The sequence below is a fragment of the Lichenostomus cassidix genome, chromosome 6, assembly GCF_008360975.1.
Source record: "Lichenostomus cassidix isolate B80296 chromosome 6, HeHo_3.0, whole genome shotgun sequence".
NCBI lineage: Eukaryota > Metazoa > Chordata > Aves > Passeriformes > Meliphagidae > Lichenostomus > Lichenostomus cassidix.
In genome coordinates this window covers 16,093,443-16,110,840 of record NC_139487.1, presented here as the reverse complement: position 1 = coordinate 16,110,840, position 17,398 = coordinate 16,093,443, and the positions used below count along the sequence as shown (strand labels likewise).

At 40.0% G+C, this 17,398-nt stretch overlaps 1 long non-coding RNA gene across 1 annotated transcript; it reads left to right on the top strand.

The window, feature by feature from the left end:
* The first annotated feature begins 26 nt into the window (after window positions 1-26).
* On the top strand, window positions 27-17,119 carry LOC146435335 (uncharacterized). Its single transcript, XR_014853206.1, has 3 exons — window positions 27-311; window positions 2,663-2,761; window positions 15,177-17,119. It is a non-coding gene; the product is annotated as an uncharacterized LOC146435335 (long non-coding RNA).
* The last annotated feature ends 279 nt before the right edge of the window (window positions 17,120-17,398 follow it).

The window sequence follows — 17,398 nt, the reverse complement described above, 5'->3', positions numbered from 1 at the left end:
CAGCTGAGAGGTGGCTCAGGCTCATTCCAGACACGTTAACGAGCCAGATCTGGTGTCCAGGCAGGGAAGGGGCGTCAGTAGGGCTGGGAAGGGTGAGAGCCCCGCAGTCTGACCACACCAGGATGGGAATTGCAATGAAATGTGAGCTCATCATTCCTTTGGCAATGACTGCACTGCTCAGCAATGCGAGTCATTCTGTGCTCCCAGTGCCCACTAGGACAGCTGTCTGTTGATAAAGCATTATAACTTCATCTTCTTCTTTTTTCTTTTTTTTTAATTGACATTCAGATGACTGTCAGACCCTGGAAATGGTAAGTGGCTTATGTGCAATGCTCATAGCAATATCTTCCTGATAAATGGATTATTACCTCTAAAGTCTTAAAAAGCCATTATTTTCATTGCTATTTATTCTTGGATGATAAACACTTTTAGGGGAAAGGCTTTTTCTCATCATGATGACAGTCTTCTATATTTGTTGGAAGGAATTCTCTGAAGGGATTACTAAACCAGAATGATGTCTCTGGTGCTAAAAGGGCCTATGACATGACAAGTTACAATTGGTGTAAAATATCAAAACAGTAAGATCTGCATTTTTCTGGACCTTTGTCAATGATAAGCCAAATAATAAATTATGTCCTATTATGCAAAAGAAAAAAAAAAGAAATCTAAATACTGTTTTCTCAGGCAATATTTTCCTTCTAGACATGAGAAAATAGGGGCCCAGAAGTGATTTGTTAATTTTTTAAGACAAGAAGAGATACACACAAATATATGCAGATGATGTGTGTGTTTTGGGGAAAAAGAGCTATTGAATCCTTTGGGAAAGCTTTTCTTATGCCATGAATCAGAGTTGTCCGGAATCAGGAGAATGATCACCAGCAGAAGGCAGTTTTATAAGAGGAAGATGCACTAATCTGTGCATTCAAAGAGTGTGGATAAATGCCAAGGAACATCAGTTCTGTGGTTGTGCAATGCTTGGAGCTCCTGTCCGGTGAGGTATGAGGATCACCTGGCTGAAATGAATACAGCAGCTCAGGTGCTTCAAGTACGACATGTACATAAATGCTCCACCAAATCAAGCTCTATCTCGGGTGTTGTTTATATCATTAGCATCATTAGCATGCTGCATTCCTGACATTGACCTTTCAAGGTGTCTCTGCTCTGAACTATCCCCCAGTAATCCGAGCACATCCAAACTCGCCTTCTACTGCCCATCATACCTATGCCCTCCCTTTCCCTGAAATGAAGCTGCGTATCAGGTGGTTCCTTTACCACTCAGAATATATATGACATTAGAGGATGAGTCCCAGAACTAAAATAGAGTATGTGCTAGCAAGACAACCTTTCAGAACATTTTTTCCAAACTGAAGTACAGCAACGCTATCATTCCCCCCTAGTGGTATGTTCTGAATCACACTGCCAGGCTTTTTTTCACTGCAGTTTTGTACTCCTGCTAAATGTCTCTGACAAGAGGCAGCTCTGTTTAGCATTTTCTTGTGTGATAACAGCTTACCTCAATCCATTCAGTTCTGTGACTTATTTGGGAGATTGTCTTCAAACACCAACCCTAACAGGGTGGCTGCATAGAGTGCTTCTAGTTTAGTGGAAACAGATCACAGCAGAGACCTGATGCAGAAAGAGAAATGTAGAGCTTTGCTTTTAGAACAAAAACTGTTTAAGAAACTGTGAGCTTCCTCTGGACTCCTTTCTTTAAGCTTACTTTTCCCTTTTTTTGGCTTTCCCTTTTGGGTTTTTTTTTAACAGCCTGATATATAAAACTGACTCATCAAAACCTAAAGTGGAAGCTTTAAGTGGATAGATCTTCCCCTGCAAATGGTACATAAATCCAGAGCCAGAGTAGCTTTACAGGAAATCTCAGTGCTCTGAGAGGAGACAGAAACCAAGTTCTCATGAGTGCTACCCAAACACCACAGCTTATTTATCTTTAAAGCATCCCATCCCTGATGACTGAAACAATAATAAAGAATAGAATATTCCTTGATTGTCCCAAGTTTCTGTTTTAAAACAGGAGCACCCAAAAACCCGCTTTAACCAAAGGCTGGGATCTAAATTAACCTAAGAGTAAATGCTTTCAAGCTAAATGTCATGTAAACAAAGACAACACTATTGAAATAGCAGAAATGCACTGTTTCATATCAGCTAAGACTCTTGGCTTATCACTATTGCTTAATATTGGAGGGGGAAGTAGTATAATGAGCTTGTAACCTTGTACTGGACTGTAACCACTCAATCACCTTTCATCAAGTGATTTCTCGTTAAGGTGGTAATAGCAGATGGTCTGTGGGTGATGTGTAACAGGAATCTGGAAAACTCTTGCCACTCCACTGACGGATAAGGGCAGAGCAATCATCTGCAAGGTGTAAGGCAACTGGATATTGTCATAAAAATCCTCCACAGAGAAAGCACAAAAGGACAGCAGGCTCAGCATGGTGGGGAGAAAATTGTGGCACACCCTGTTCCCTGCTACCAAAAAGGAACTGTCTGACTAGAGTAAAGAATGTTTGTAATTAATTTTGTAAGTGATTAACGGTAGAGTGAAAGTATTGTGTGATACAAATGATATTGCCACCTCCTGTCAAGTGCGCGACCATCATGTTTTCAATGGCGTCACTGCTCTGCTTGTCTGTCTTACATTTTCCAGCACTGCCCTTGGCTCTGTCCATGCATCCATAGATGCTGTCCTTGGATGCCACTGTGCCTGCCTGGCTGTTGTCCTTTTCCTGCTGCTACGTAAGCAAAGGTATGAAAAAATCAGTTGCTGGGGAGTGGTTATGCACCTAAGAGGTTATTGAGCCAGCAAACTGTTCCACATGTGTGCAGCTTAAGATAAACTCACAACCAAGGTGCACAGAACAAGTAGTAGCTCAGAAGGTTACTCCTTCTGGATTAGTGAAGTATTGGTGTGTATTTTGTTTTATTTTGCAGTATATATGAGCACCCAGCACACCTTACATATATCCACATGCAACAGAGCAGCATATAATTGCATATTGCAAGAAATGCATTTATTTCCTGTTCTTTCTTTTTAGCTGTTGGTTTTCCATGAAAGGCAGAAAACACTTTTATTTGTCTAACATATACCCCTGGGTACTTTTGTCAAAAATTTAGCTCATTTGGGAATGAATTAACTATGATATGAAAATTATACCACTCATGTTCTAACTTTTTCAACATAGTCATATATATCTGTCTGCTTTTTATAAAGTGATCAGGGAATTGCTACATCATCTGTTTAGAGACTACTTATCAATGTTTAATTTTGTGTCTGAAACTGCTAAAGGGAAGTACATTTTCTCCTTAGAGGAAAAAAATCCCCCAAAACTTTTTCACCTAGGAATATTAAGCTAGTCAAGCACAAAATTAGAGTGTAAGAAATTATTGAATTAAAAGATGAGGTTACAGTTCTATTTCTTCTGATTCCTGTTGAAGAAACAAAGACTCCATAGTCTCACAGGCTGCTGGTCTGGCCAACGCAGTTCTCTGGTGTCAAAACTCAAACCAGCAATGAGTCAATGGTTGCATCACTCAGGGTAAGCTTAAAAAAAGCCTCTTCAAATCACATTAGGGTTGGGGATTTCACATAACAGAAGAAAAAAATACAACTGTGATTTCTATTTCAAAACAAGCTATTTCAATATATCTGAGGCCATGAGCTTTATCATAATGGCATTTCTACAACACATGAATCTAGATAATTCATCTTAATGGATCTCAGCAAACAAGCAAGTGCAGCAAAACACTTTAGAAGGGTTGCTGTCTGTGGTCAGATGGGTTTGTCTACTGGCTGCTTGCCTTTCTAGTTAGCAATATAGGTGAGGGTCCTGCTGCTCCAGCACACTTGGCTGATGCTGTTCATGTAACCTCTGACTACATTTTTGTGTGGTAGATCATGTACATTATTCCCTTACTGCAAAAAGGATTTTCTGTGAAAGTGTGGAGTTGTCTTAAAGGTTTCTGCCATTTAGAAATACTCCAGAACAACTCCAAGTCAGGCAGGAAAGGAAAAATGCTTAAGGTAGAGAACAGTGAGTGCATGCCGGCAAATCCTGGCTACCTGAGTCATGATCCAGCACTGACCACTTGTTCTGCAGTAAAGTATGCCCAGTTCTTTGGAATGGCAACAAGGGAGACTTCATCTTCACTCTGGAGAAGGTGTGGCATTTTCAAACTTTATTTTTTATTTAGAATTTCACATTGACAAACTTAGAGCCTCCAATCATTAAATTTTGGTATAACTTTGCCTAAAAGCTCATATGTACTCCATCTCATCCCAGTAGGGAAATGCTTTTTTTTCCTCTGTAGGTGTAAGGGGCTGCTATAGTTTTGTTCAATAGAAACATCCCTCTCAAATACTGCATGCAAGGGACAAAATCCAGGTCCTAGCTGTCCTTCTCTTCACTTACATAGCAAAAGCAGCACCTCAGGAGACACAGGAGAGCTCCGTTAAGCAGCAGTGGAAGACTTCACAGGCTGTACCTGAGGAAGTGACCATCACTTGCAACTGGCTGCTTCTATTTTAGGAATTCCACTCTGCAAAGGTGTCAGGTTTTGTGGGGGGCTCTTGACAGCAGTGACCAAATAACATCCAGCCATTGCTTTTTCCTGTAGCCTTATATTGGAGCACATGTTGAAGTAGTTATCCAACACGATTTCCAAATTGCTCTCCAGGCAGAATCAACCAAATTACATTCCTCCCAGGGGGACACTTTGGGAAGTCATCTAGTCCAAGTTTCTGCTCAAAACAAGGTCAAAATTAAATTCAGGTAAGGTTGTTTCAGGCTGCATCCAATCAGATCTTAAAGAGATTCCATAACCTTCCTGGCCATCCTGATCCCATGTCGGAGTAACCTCACAGAGATTTCTTTTTCCTTATATATATAGTTGAAACTTCCCCACTTTCAGTTTATGATCATGATGTCTCTTCTCTTCACAAACCTCTGTAAAGAGCCTGGTGCTGCTTTTTCTGTAACCTCCTTGTAGGCTGCTTTTACTGTCCCTGAAACCTTGTCTTCTCCAGCCTGAACAAGCCCAGAGTGCTCCAGCCCCCAACCATCTTGGGACTGATTTTACATCATTGTTTGGACACGTGATGAAAATACTAAACGATGTTGTACCAGGAACTGATCCTTGTGGGAATCTGCTGGAAATAGTTCCACTCGGTACTCTCACCACTTTGCAATCTGTCAGTGAGCCAACTTTTAGATCTTCCAAAGTGCATCCTTTTAATTCCATACAATGCATGCTTTTTAATCATACCAACATATGCCATGAAATGAAATGCCTCTGGCAAGACCCAAATAAAGTGCATTAACATGAATGCTACTCTCAACCAGACCTTTCATCCTGCAAAAAGGCACTTTTTCAAAAAGATTTGCTTTGTATTCAGCCACACAGATTGGCATCCGTTTCATGTAACGTGTCTGATTTTTCCTTGATAAAGCTTTGGTTAGCTCTTCCCCCTGTTTTCCCAGAGCTGAGTCAGGTCAGCCAGATTGTTGTTAACTCTTCCATCATTTTCAGCCAGTCAAAACATCTTGGGAGCTAAGAAAAAACAAAAAGGAGCTTCTCTGCTTTACTGGCACTGAAGCTGACCTGTGAGGTGTTTGGATGCAGCCCAAGTGGATGCTCTACATTAGGGTGATTCCTGCTTGTGAATAAAAGGGAGCTCATGGAATCAAGGTGATAAAGAATTGGATGGGTTTTGCTTTAAAATATGAGAATTTTTCATAAAGCATTGATTTTGTAATCTCTTAACAAAACAGTCGAGTGTGACAATTCTGTTATAAGACGTATACTCAGGCAGCCTCTCTCTTTCTCATTTATTGGAATCATATCCACTGTAATGACAGAAACAGCTTGAGGAGATTTTAAAAATCACTATTACCTGGAAAAAATAAGCCTTTTATGTTTTTCGTGGGGGGAGAAAGGTTTTATTGTTTTGGGTTCTGTTTTTGCTTTTAACATATTGCAATTAAAATGTAAATGCATAAATCTGCTTCACATTAAATTTGCTGAAAAGCTATTTCTCCCCTTTCATGATGAGAAGTTTCATTGGCAGTGAGATATCACTGGGTTTTTATCCAAGCTATTTTTAACAAATATCTCCTTTGGTTGCGATAATACCAGTGTGGGTGGAAAAGCATTGATGCAAATTTGGAATTACATTACATCATACGTTGGTCATCCTCTTGGGGCTAGAGGATAAGTATTCCTGTGACTGCAAATAGGATGAGAAAATAAATTTTTTTGTCAGTTTTCATAGGTATATAGCATATATTAAAAAAGAAGTTTGAGTTTAATTTTAGAGAAGAGGAAAAAAAAAAAAAAGGCAAGCAAAAAACCCCAAATGCACCTTTTCCTCTAAAGTTTCATAATCAGAGACAAATTTATGTCATATGATAAATTTGAAGTAAAATCTTGTGCCCTTCTGTAACACAGGAGTTTTACAGGAATCTGTTGTGAAGCTGGCATGGGATTTCTGTATTTTGTTTCATTTCAGGTTCAGGAAGTATAGGGAGTGTATGCAAAAGAAGGAAAGAGGAGTGGATGATCTAAGTTGGTTTCTCTGGGTCTGCAAACTGCAATGTATTCATCTGCAGACACTATTTTTAGTAAGTCGCTCTTTCACAAGGGAAAATACTAAAAATTTCCCCCATAGTTATTTTGTCTCAGCAAAGGCATCTTCACGTCACAGCCATCTGGATAAGGAGACCATGGGGTGGGTCTTTTCCCCCCAAAAATTAGTTGCTTTCCAAAGGAGCTAGAGAGGTGACTAGGCTGTGACCAGGACCAGCCACTTCTTCCTGAAGCTCTGCCTGTATCTAACATACCCTGTGAGAAATTTTCTACGAGCTCTGCTTCTTTTTTGAAGTCTTTTTAGACCATTTGTGTGACAAAGACAGTGTAGGCTTAGGCTGCACTCACTCTAACATCGTACAGCAGGAAGATCCTTCTTTTTCCTCCCCCTAGGCTATCAAGAGAGAGGATGCAGGACAGCATTAATCCAAATGAAATTCTAAATCTCTAAATTTCACAGTAAAGAAATGTAAAAAGAAATACATACTTTCCTTCATCTCATGGATACCAGAAAAAAAAAAAAAGGAAGGGGGATAGTGGAGGGCATTGTCATTTGTCAATGCCCAGTTTTTCAGGTGGCCAAGGGTTGTGGCTGGGTGACCACAGGAGTGAATACTTTCCCAGAGTTCCTGTCTGAATGGCAATGAAAGCCACTGCCTTCTCTGACACTTGGATTCAGACCACCGGGGTGTCTTTATTTCAAGTGAATGGCCAGTAAATTCTGTTGAGTAACCTTATGTTTTTATATGGTGGTACATGATGAGGAAGGGAAAAGACATTTCTTTCCCACTAAGCAGCATGAGTCAGAGAACTAGTTTGGATAAAATGAGAAATCACCAAGGTCTTTGCCAAGAAACTGCAGCTTGTGAAACACAGCACAGTTTGGCTAGTTATTTTGTTTTCTTCGAACAGTCTCTCTGCAGTTCTTAGTTTTGGCAGAAAGTGGAAAAGAAATATTGAAACATTGTATGTCTAAATTACACTGGGCTCCAAATACGTATAGAAATTTTTTTCCTTTGCTTTTTCAATATTCTTAAGCCTTATTTGTCAGAGGTCAAACACATGGTCACAGTCTGAGCTCATAGGTTTGCGTGTGCTGGCTCAGAATGCCAGACTGCTGAGTTTTGAGCCAGGTACAGGTGAATTTGTGGTTATCCTTGCAATCTCCTTTTGGGTTTTCCTCTTTTAGTGTTTGATCATAGAAATCAGTAGAAATGTATTCCCTGTCTTTTGCAGGAAAAAAATTCACTTGAAACGTATATGACATTTGTCACTTCCCGTCAGTAAACCTTAGCAAGTGACTTAAAGACCTGCACAGATGGAAGATGTAAGAGTTGCTGCTTTGATCAAAAGCTGGTCAATCAATAAATCAGGAGCAAGAGAAAAACTGTATTCCAAAAAGAGCCAAAATAAAGCACTGTCATGTGTTTTGAGCATCTACCCAGCCCTAAGAGCACTCTTGGTGTATTCTGTGTCCTACAGTGGTCATTTAATTTTTGAGGGCTATTGCCATGTGTAGCCTCTATCCCAGAAGCACAAACACAGGGACTTCATACACAGACTCTGTAATACAACTTCTGGAAAACTTGAAGAAATGAATCCAAACAGTATGCATCCATGCTTCCCTCAGCTTCATGAGTGAGATTTCATGGGAACTTGTACAGTTTATTGCTGATGGGATTGGGAATTATGCTGTTTTCACTAAGGATTTTTAAGGCAGGAAGAGCACCACATTCTATATCACCTATAAATTATTGATGAGAAGACAAAAGCATCTTCTCATCAGCAGTAAGTGTTTGGTAGAATGAGCTCTCAAGTCGTTACAACATCGTTGACAGTAACACAGTGCTGTGAGGCAGACCTCCAGCCAGCTGAACAAAATGAATTAAACCCAAGTAAAACATTAAATCCCCTCAGTGCCTGTTGATTGAGAAAGTCAAGTCTACTACAAAAATCATTTTGCTACTGCAGAAGTCTTTCTACTTATGATTTGTACAACCAGGAACTAGTGGGGGAAAAAGGTGGATTTTAACCTTCAGATGAAAAATGTGTAGATGAAGCAGTTTCCAGATGGAAAACATAAGGCCATAGTGCCCAGACTTGACTTTTAATCTCTGAACAATTTTTTTTAGAAATGAGGAATAGTCACATGAAGGTGATTTTCCCAAGGACAGAATTTCTAGACAACTGCAGTATTAAAATCCTCAGATTTGAATTGCCTTGGATTTAGCACCAAGCACCTGCAAATAATTTTGTGGTCCCAGTCACTGAAGAATGCATGTTGGGGTGCCTGCTTCTCTGCTGTTGAAGGGAAACAGTCACAATGCATCTTCCCAAGCTAGTTGTAAGTTAACAAAAAAGAGAAAAAAGAGGGCAACTTTTATGCAATATAACATGATGAAAGCATATTCACATTTGTAATAAGTTATGACTTTACTGCTTAATTTTCCATTGACTTTTCAAAGAACTACTCTTTTTTACAAAGCTACATGAGCAATAGTGCATATGTTCATTATGTTCTTGGACAAGAAATTGTTCCAGAAAATAGATGATAGCAAATCAAGTTCTGCTTTTCTCTTTATTACAAGTTGGTAAATACTTAGCTATCAACTCAAGAAAAGTGGCAGCCTTGCTGTCTGGGTTATCTCTTTATCTTTTTGCTGCAGTATGTCACCTAGTCTTTCTAAAATTCATACCACCTGCCCCCAAAGCCCCTGTGCCCCATCAGAAATTTTGATACATGCATGAAAATAATGATTACATGTTTATTTGGTAGCTGGTTGTAACAGAATGAAGACATTGAAAAAGCTGTCTTTTTCCCCAGGTGCCATAAGTAATTTATAAATAAAACTAGAAAAGCAAAGTAATACCTTGAGTATGGAGTTAAAATGTAATTTTATTTGCTTTTAATTACAACTGTACATTTGAGAACTGTGCATATGGAGTTAAAATGTAATTTTATTTACTTTTAATTACAACTGTACATTTGAGAAGGCCACTTTTTAATCTCTTATCAAAGCATTCTATTTTTCTTTGATCAAACTGTAATTTATTGAGTGCAGTTGCCACCAGCATCTGTAATCCTTCTTAAAATCCCTCTATGCATTCCACTTTCTTCCAGTCTGGCCTTTTTCTGTCCATCATGGTGAACATATTCTCCCTTTTGTTTATATGTGCATCTTCCAATTGTCTCCACTGGAGTTACAGGTACTCACATACAAATGAATAGTCCTTTGAAGTGTATGTTTTCTTTGTATTTTGTTTCACATGATCATTAATTAATATGGTTATTTGCCACTCAGGAAGATCTCAGTTATCTATATTAATGGAGCCTTTAGAAGGGGGGAAAAAAGCCCCAAACATTTTCTTGCTTGTTACTGTCTGAGAATAATGGCAGGGACATGTAGCAGCTGTCACCAAATGATAGAGTTTCATTTGCATCCCTATGGTATTTTTATGTAAAAAAAGACTAAAATGGAAAGTTCTGAACCTTTAAAATGTTGCCTCTGTCACCTGTAAGTGCCAAGATAACTGGCCTTGGCAGTTTGAAGCAATTCCATAGTTGTTTTGTACTTGCAGTGAAGTGCTGTTCTTCCCTATACACACAAGGCATTTTGTGTGGATGGATTGTCCCAAAACCACTGACTTGGCCCAGAACTCCTCCAGTGAAGTGTGCACTTCTGAAAATGGTGTATAATACACTCTGAGACTACAGTACCCATCTCTTACTGAAAATAAAACCAAGTACTGTGGGCTGTAGCAATTACTTAGCTATCAGAAACCATGAGGGGATTGGACACCAACTCAGAATCAGGAAAGTTGCAGGCTCTTGGTCTGAGTATATTTCCATGTTCATTATGAAGTTGCAGATGTGTGGAGTCAGTCCATGTGGTGCCTATAGATTTTTTTTAAAGTATAAGCCTAAAAATACAAAACCTGAACAGATTAATATTTTAAATTTTCATAGTTCCAACATTTTATTCAAGCAAATAATTCAAAAATTTTGTATGAAATGGTAAATTTTCCCTGTACATTTTAGAATAATTTATTTCACCTTCCAGGTAGTATAGTTTCCAGTTCATAACTTGTATGAGTTGAAGTCTATTGCCTAAAATCCATATTCTCCTGAGAAGTCATAGAAGAGTTTGAAGCTTATCCAATAATCAGCTCTTACTTTCAAGTGGCTAAAACCTAGATGGCTGAAGCTTATATGTCCAAAACCGAGATGAAGCTTGCAGAAGAAGCCCTTGAGCTATTCCATTGTGAAGTAAGAGCACCATCAGCTAAAAACAGAAACCCCAAAATCATAAGTTAATCTGCCTTTTGAAAACCCAGTAACCAATGAAATAGGTGCTACCTTCCGCATCTTTGCAGAAGGTTATGCCATAGTTGAACTGGACTTGACTCTGCTTGCCTCAGTTCCCTTAAGATGAAAACCAACCATTTCACCCTGTCTTTGATCAGCACACAGCAAATTTATCTCACTTTTGTCCTGTTGGCTCTGTGCTGTCAGCCAGTGAGTTGTATCATGAAGAATTGTCACATGAAGCAGAGCATCCATATGGAAATCATCCCTAGATGCAATAAAATTACCACAAACCACCATGTTGAAGTGCACAACTTGTCTCTGTGTCCAGGCTTTTCGCTTCTCTTTTCAGGACAGTATTTTCCTAACTAAACACAAAAACTCAGCCACAAGTTTTCCCAGTTGACAGGATCAAGTAATACCAGTAACACCAGTCCTGCTCACAGGGGAAAGTTGAAACTTTTTGAAAGATTCACCTAGTGCTGCTTGCTCTAAACATAGATTAGTTTCCACAATTGTCTCTTCCAATCTTGAAAGGATAGTTGTCTGTGATATTTCTGCCAGGCTGAAACAGTGCAGAGTTCTCTTCGATCTTAGCATACTTCCTCCCTCATTAAGATGGCTTTAGCACATGGGATGAAAGGGAATAACTCCTAATAGTATCTTTTAAGAAATGGCAGGATGTATTTATTAGTCATAATAGTCGTGAATGAGAGAGAGGAGCCAAGTAACTGTCAGAAGCATCAGCCAGAAATCGACAAACAGCTACTCTTAGGAACATGGGGCTGCAAACACACTTCTTATCAGAGCAAGTGCAGCACCATCTCCACAGCGTCTGAAGCTGCAGGTTCATGGAGCCACTAAGTCCAGGGAAAACATGTAGGATCAGAAGTTTGCAGAGTTTTGGCTGAGATCTAATAACCTCAGCAGCTGCTGCCTCCCCCTTCTAGTGTGTCTGCCCAGGGAACGCAAGACCTTCACACTAGAAATTATTCCCATTTGCAGCTGCTAGATATTCATAACAAATGTCTAATGGCTAAAATTGTGTGCTGTGGCCAGTGTCACCTTTCATGTCATATGGGGACAATTGTGTATTCTCCACTGTGACTGGGCTGTGTCATCTTAACATCATCTGGAGCTCTGCTCCTTGCCCAGGAACTGCTGTTGCTGAGCAGTAAATTCTGACCCCTGCTGCTGCTTTCTTTGTATCAAGTTACTGTTTTCTAACATTATAGATATACCAGAACTGAGTAGCTGCCACTGTGTCTCACTGCAAGAGAGAAAGTGTAACTGTAGTAGCCCTCTCTATGAATTGCATTTCAATCAGGTTTGATTCCAGGTTACAGCAGGACAAGGGACATGCGCATCCTATTCCAGAGGGCTTCCAAGTTTGTGCTTCCAAAGGCAAGGTGCCTTTTGTGCTGAAGTTTGGTATCATCAGGAGAAAACACGAGCAGGATTTATTCTGTTGATGAATGGAGGGAGATGAACTGCTGCCAACCAACATGAAATTTCTGCTGGGTTGCTCTGAAATGCCTTTCTTCAGAGTCACAGAATCACAGAATATCCTGAATTGGAAGGAACCCACAAGGACCATCAAGTCCAGCTTTTAAGTGAATGCCCCATACAAGGTTTGAACCATGACTTTGGCATTATTAACACCATGCTCCAACCAACTGAGCTTTGAGTAATCCTGAGTCAGTCTTCAGGGGAGAACACACCTTTCTACTGATTTACACTGTAGAACTAACCTGAAATAATGTTTCCATGAATTAATCAATTTTCCAACCCCCAGAATTTTGCAATCTTATGGAAATCTGCTTTTTGTTAAGATACAATGAGATGCCACAAACAGCACACAGAGAAGCTACAGTAATGTGCAGGGGTGCAGTGGAGGTCAGTGATCCAAAGTGCAATGCACCCACACATCAGAGCTGCTGGGGACACACACTGCACCAGCTCTATGTGGGCTCCAGGGCACTTCGCTCCTGACACAGTTGATCTGATCATATGCCCTGTTCAGACACATCCTGGATATGCTGGACTTAGGGAAAACACCTGGAACAATTCTGTTGTGTGCACAACAGCTTGTCTGTGTTCAACAGCCAAACAACCAGAGGTTTCCTCTTGAAGTGGTAGGCTGCATATTGCCATCCCCAATCAGCTGAATTGGTGCATCTGATAATCATATATGATTGTCTGGCTTTTTCCAGCTCTAAATCTAGATTTGATGGACAGAGATTTGAACTCAGGGCTAAAGGCTCAGACAGAAGGGAAGCAAACATCACTTGCTTTATTTGCTCTGTAAGAAAAAAAAAAAAGCATTAGAGCCCAGTGCCTTTCCTATGGAAGGACAGGACACATTGCATTAGATGCTATCATCCTTTAACAGGTTCTGGGATTATTTTTGAAATGACAAAAACAACCACATGAGTTCTTTCTTGTTTACAGGACAACTGCTCTCACAAAATAAATCCAGCAACAAAGGGGAGTGGCAGGGAAAGATGGATAGTATTTGGTTTCACTAACAGTCTAGTCAGATGAAAATATCCTCCCTATATCTGACCCTCAGGGTGTGTTGCAGGTCAAGTGAAGCCAAGTTGCATAACAGTCAGCCAAGAGAGCGCCAATTTTGGACTGATGTGTTGAGCATGAGATTTATTACAGCATATTTATGTGTATAGAATCAGTTTAAAGAAGCACTGCAATGTCTGCTATCACATAAGGAAATGGCCTCATCCTGAAATGCACTGGGATAACTTGCCTGGTGCTGAGTCACTACACTCCTGTGGGAGTTCATCAGAGCTGGGAGCTGTGGATATCTTCAGGTTTGCCTCATACAGAGTGTGATGTACATGATCCTGCTTCTCAAATGCTGACAAACCCTCCTTCCCTGCTGCAGTTTAATTCTAGGATTTGGCACTGATGTGAATTTTGTGTCCCCTTTTGTCATCACACACATAAATTAATTCAGGTAGAATTGTTACAGAGAGATGAGAGGTAAATGTCCTTTTCTGAGTAGTTTTCCCATAGGTAAAAAAACTTTTTCTCATGCAAAGCAGAAAAATAGTGTCTGTCCCAAAGGAAAACTAAAAGCAGAACTTCAAGTCAGTAACACCTCTTCCCGTTTCTCTGATGTGCATCCTCCCTCTTGACGTGTACTAACTTAATCTTTCATTTTATAATGAAGCAATCCCTGAAAACATTGTTTGTTAACATTTGAAAGAGTCTTGTCTCTGAGTTTGACTTGGGTTTTGTTGAAGAAAATTATCTTAGAAAACTACTGAATTCAATCAATCACTTAATTGACTTGGATTTCTAAATTCACTTACACCTGTTACAGAAAAATATCAAATATTTTAAGGAGCATTTTAGCTCAAATTCACTCTCTGAACTGCCAAGAAATAAACAGTTTATATGAAGTCATGCAGCTAAGAAGGGAGAAATAACCCTAATGATTAGCAAATTCAGGAACTTGTTGAGAATTTAAATATATAGGTTTTGGCTTTCACATACATGAGAAGAATTCTTCCCAGTCCCTCTGATGGTGCCATTGTGTCTGCACTTATGAATTTCATAAACAGATCATGCCAAATCCATTCAAGATCACCTTTCTTAAATTTACAGTCACAATATGATTCACCATGAATGCCATTATACTAAAAATAGGAGGAATGGTGATGAATTGTATTAAATGCAAATGTTTACTTTGCTCTTCACTATATCTCTACTATCCCTTCAGTGTTTCTTTTATATCCTTTCTAACAAGACAGTGGAATTGAATCTCTAATTCATAATCTCTAATCTTGATGCTATATTCTATCATATTAAGCTGTTCCTGAAATATGCCTCTCTAGTTTTTTATGTCATTTGTATTCTCCAAATGCCACCCACATAATTGGAAGCTTTTGAGGCATAGTATATGTGTTCATATCATAACACAAAAGACAGCTATCCACAGGCTGCAGAATTGTGGGGCATTAATTTACATAAGATAGGAGCTTATAAATCACAAGATGCTTCTCTATGATAGTATGATTTAACATCATTTATTCACATTCCTACGATATCTTCTTAAAGCATTTGGAAACACTTCTATTTGCTTATCATTGTATTTTCAATAAATGGTGTAAGAGTTTGTTAGAATATTAGAAGGTATTGATCAAGTAAGCTGTTTTTAACCAGAAACATGCCCATTACAGTTCACAGATAGTTAAAATTGCAAGAATCTTTATCAAGAATCATTAACTGTGTTTTTTGTTTTAAATCCCAGCCACCCCTGTGCTCTGCTAGCAAGCTGTGCTGAACCAGGTGTCTCTGCTAAGGACCAGGGAGCAGCTGACCTTCTGGCAGGTAGCTCGTGAGAGGAGAGGAGACCAGATCATCTCCATGTGGGAAAGTGAGCAGGAGTGGAGCACCTTTAGGTGATAGCAGACTCCTTTTTAGCCCTGAACTGAGGTAAGTGCTACCTTTATTTTGGGCTGCTTTTGAGGGAGATCTGCTTGCTTTGTTTACAATAATATGCTGCAGCCTGTTTACTGTGTTTAATTGTCATTTATAATGTGCCTCACAGGAGCTGTGCTTTGAGATTACTGCCTTTGTGATCTGAGATGTGTTGAATTTAGACATGTGGTTGGAATTGCTCTTTAACTAGCTGGCTTTCACCAGGATAACTGGAAAAAAAAAAAAAAAAAAAAAGTGGTGTAAAAACTTCACAGACTTCTGTGACTTTGTAACTGAAGCTGTTTTCTTGGCTTCTAAGAGTTCCCTAATGTCTAGGATAGGAGATATTTCAGAGGAGAGCATGGGTCTAGCACCTGTTTCCTGCAGAGCAGTGAGAAAGGAGGTAAGATGTAAATAGAAGCCTTCAGTTTGTGTGATGGACCACTTGTTGATTTTCTGCAGAAGCATTTTTTGTCAGAGGGGGATAAAGGAAAAAATCCCATGTTTGCTTTATTTGATGGATCTGCCTTTGTCTGCTACAGCCTTCTAGTTTCTCATTTGAAAGAAAAAGATCTTGAATATTCAGATGGCCAAACATTTGCCAAAAAAACCCTACCATCTCCCTCCTTAAAAAACCTGCTGTACATCTGAGTTCATTACACTCCTTGTTCCCTCTTTGATCCCAGTTACCCACCCTCCATCTCAGGCTGTGGAAGGGATGAGAAACCACTGAGGCATGGGGGCTGCCCTGAGACTTCCTACTTGTTGCAGTATATCTGTGAAAATTGCTGCTAAGTGTTCCAGGCAAGGGTGAAAGAAAGGGGCGTGGGATGCTTGTGTTGAAATGTTCACAGCCTCCTATGTGTGGAGAAGAGCTTGTGTTTGGCTGGAGTGGGGCACAGAGGAGCTCTGCAGCTGGCCCCAGGTGGCCTCTGCTCCAAGGGCTGCATCTCCATCCATGGCCAAGGGCAGAGTCCTGGAGGCAGCAGGTCCCTCCGTTTGTTACTTTGGGAAAGGGCAGAAGCTGTTTCTGAGAAGTGCCTGCTGGCATCAAGCTGTGTTTTGACTGGGAGTACTCCAATATCCGCCTTTATGCTTATTCATAGGTAGTCAGGAGCATGAAAACCATGTTTAATCGAGTTGCCAAACACAGCATATGTGAAGAAGCTTGATTTTTATACATGTTTTTCCCTTTTGGTCTTGCTGCTTCAGTCTCTGCCTCTCTGTCAAAGACCAGCAGGTCTTTGTCAAAAGCCTGATTTTACCACTGACTCCTCTGAGGGACTGCAGGCCTACAGTCGGGGCAGGGAACTGTCTGCCTTGTAGCCATGATAGCGTGTCGTGACAAACTTTCCCCCTGAAATGTTTAAAAACATCAGGAATGGTTTTGTACCTCCTGTACCTCTGTCCTGCTACTTCTGTGGCACCCAGAGCAGATGAGCTGGATGAGTAAATTGTGTTTGGCTGCAGGTAACAGCCAGAGCCTTCCTGTGATTATCCAGCAGTGCCAGCTCTCTGCAGTTCCTTGTTACAGGCACTCTCCATGCAGACACTAATTGCTCCTTTGCTGTCCCCTGGCAGCAGCGAGGCTGCAGAGGAATAATGCACGGCAAATAGTTTGACTCATGCACACCTTTAGCCTCTCTGCTCAGCAATGAGACCTGCATTTGCACATCAGCTTACAAAAGAATGATTTCCATAGCAACAGCAAGGATATGTGGGATAGTATGAATGCTGCCTTGAGAGCATATAAAGCACCTTCTTAAGAAATAACTGACTCTGAAAAGAGGCTCTGAAAACAAAAAAACACTCACAGTTGACTATGTGAAGGGAGTGTTGTGTGATTTTTCCCCCTTTTTTTAAATTGTTGTTGTTAAAAAATGTATCAGTGGCTTTTTTAGATACCACTTTTTAAAAAATACATTCCTGGGTAAAGAGAATGAGAGATTTCTGCTTTATGTAAACTGTCAGTGGATGCAGAGAGCATGGAAGGATCTGTGGTGATTCTTCAGCAACAGAGTGAATTAGTACCCTTAGTGAAGATCTAATGGG